The 2,529-nt window shown below is 47.8% G+C and overlaps 1 pseudogene; it reads right to left on the minus strand.

Annotated features, from left to right (window-relative positions):
• Nucleotides 1–521: 521 nt before the first annotated feature.
• LOC104660252 lies at nt 522–1,343 on the minus strand (annotated as a pseudogene).
• Between the last annotated feature and the right edge of the window lie 1,186 nt (nt 1,344–2,529).

Raw genomic sequence — 2,529 nt, forward strand, 5'->3', positions numbered from 1 at the left:
AGGCCTATAGCTAAACAATGTGAAGAGGCATCTCTCTGTCTCTCTCATGACTTTCCTTCTCATTTGGAAGATGGTCCCCTAAGGCCTTCCTGGCTTCTCTCCTAGAGTAGAGTGCCTGCCCTGTTTGGTGGGCTTACGAACGCGCCCTATTGCAAGGGGCTAACATGCCCTCTGTTCCTTCACACTGTAAGTGTATCAGGGACACAGCCCAATCTGGGCAGCTGTCCAGTGATCCAGCCTTGTCTATGGTGGGGTTCTGCCCAACATGGCGAAACCCTGTCTTTACTAAAAAATACAAAAATTAGCTGGTTGTGGTAGCGGACTCCTGTACTCCCAGCTACTTGGGAGACTGAGACTGGAGAATCCCTTGAACCCAGGAGGCTGAGGTTGCAGTGAGTGACGATGGTGCCACTGCAGTCCCGCCTGGGCAACTCCATCTCAAAAAGAAGAAAAAGGAAAAATGAAAATTCAAGGGATTTACACCAAAAAGCAAACTAGTCCTCTGCAACCTAACTAACTCCTTAGTTTTGGGGCTGTGAAGTCACGTAGAGGGCGATCAGGTAGTAGATGGTCCCTCCCACAGTTCAGCACCATGGCTGTCCCGTAACGCATTTGGTCAGGCAGGCCTTGTTTCAGGTAGATGGTCACACTGTCAGATTTCTGGAAAAACTTCTGCAGTTCTGGAACTTTGTTTTTCCCAGCAGATTCACATGCAGTGGAATTGAAGGTCAGTTTAGTTGGTGTGGCAAACATGATATCGGTGGTGCTTCTGCGAAAACCACAGGCTTGGCCGGGCACAGTGGCTCACACCTGTAATCCCAGCACTTTGGGAGGCCAAGGCAGGTGGATCACCTGAGGTCAGGAGTTCGAGCCCAGCCTGGCCAACATGGTGAAACGCCATGTCTACTAAAAATACAAAAAATTAGCCAGGGATGGTGGCGGGTGCCTATAATCTCAGCTACTTGGGAGGCTGAGGCAGGAGAATTGCTTGAACCCGGGAGGCGGAGGTTGCAGTGACCCAAGTTTACACCACTGCACTCCAGCCTGGGCAACAAGAGCAAAGCTCCATGAAGAAAGGAAGGAAGGAAGGAAGGAAGGAAGGAAGGAAGGAAGGAAGGAAGGAAGGAAGGAAGGAGGGAGGGAGGGAGGGAGGGAGGGAGGGAGGGAGGGAGGGAGGGAGGAGAGGGGAGAGGGGAGGGGAGGGGAGGGGAAGGGAGGGGAAGGGAAACTACAGGCTTTAATCCCTGCGGGCTTTAGGCCTTCAAAGCCCATGCTCCCACCAACTTCTGCTTGAAGCCACTAAAATTTGTAGTGCAAGATGCCCAGGGCCTGGCTTCCAGCATCTGCTGCCTGAGCAGCTGCCTTTTGTCTTATTTTTCAGTTGGTTTAAGACCCACTCAGACAGGGAAGAAGAACGTTATTTATTAGATCTTTTCAAAACAAAAAAACTAAGACAATAATATCTTCAATTGTTGCCAAGTCTCTACTCCTCCCACCCTGCAATAGGCTGTTGAGCTTTGGGGTTGTGTTTAAAGGATTTAACTGAAGACAAAACTTCTTGCTACCTCTGGATCTTGGCAATCAATACTATGCTCAGGCAGATACAACAGATGACAGAATTATTATTTATAATAGCCACTACCATTTATTGAATGGTAGGAATACTCACTGCCTTGTGTTAAATGCTTTACACACTTAGTTCATGCTAACAAAAGCATAATATTCTCATCCCCATTTGACAAGTGAGGAAACTGAGGCTCAGAGAGGTTCTGTAACATCCAGATTCACACCATCAACAGTGGCCTGGTCAGGATTCACACTTAGGTTAAGGCCCCCAGAAAACCCATGCTCTTAACCACTTGGCATTGGTGCAGGCAGTCCTGTGGGTTCTCCTGTGAGGGGTAAGAAGAGGAACAGGTCAGAGGGAGTGAGAACTACCCACATCCCCACAACACTTAGCCCTGGGCATTGCCCTAGGGTCAGAGCCCAGCCACTATCTTTATCTCTCCAGAGGCTGCCTTGACAGCATCAGTGTGGTTGAAAGGGATCTGAGAGAGGGCTTTGTTTATTTTTGTTTCTATTTTTTGAGATAAAATTCACATAACATAAAATTCACCATTTTAAATGGTACAACTTAGTGGCATTTAGTACACTCACAATGCTGTGCAACTACCACCTCTATCTAGTTCCAAAACCTTTACATCACCCTTAAAGGAAGCCTCATCAGGTCATCACTCCCCATTGCCCCTTCTCCCCAGCTTCTCGAAACCACTAAGCTGCTTTCTGTCTCTATGATTTACCTCTTCTGGATATTGCATATAAATGGAATTTCCTCCAGGAGATTTCTCATAGGCACATAGTTGACAGCTACTCATTTTATAGATAGGGGACCAATTCCCAAAGCACAGGCTGGAGATAATTCACCTTTTCATGCCTACCCTGACTTCCCATTTTGCTATTATGCTGCCCCTTGGCTGTTGTCTCCTTGACGGGCCAATTTTCTGCCTATACTCACCTCACATCCACTCT

This window comes from Rhinopithecus roxellana, chromosome 3 (assembly GCF_007565055.1).
Source record: "Rhinopithecus roxellana isolate Shanxi Qingling chromosome 3, ASM756505v1, whole genome shotgun sequence".
In the NCBI taxonomy this organism is placed as follows: Eukaryota; Metazoa; Chordata; class Mammalia; order Primates; family Cercopithecidae; genus Rhinopithecus; species Rhinopithecus roxellana.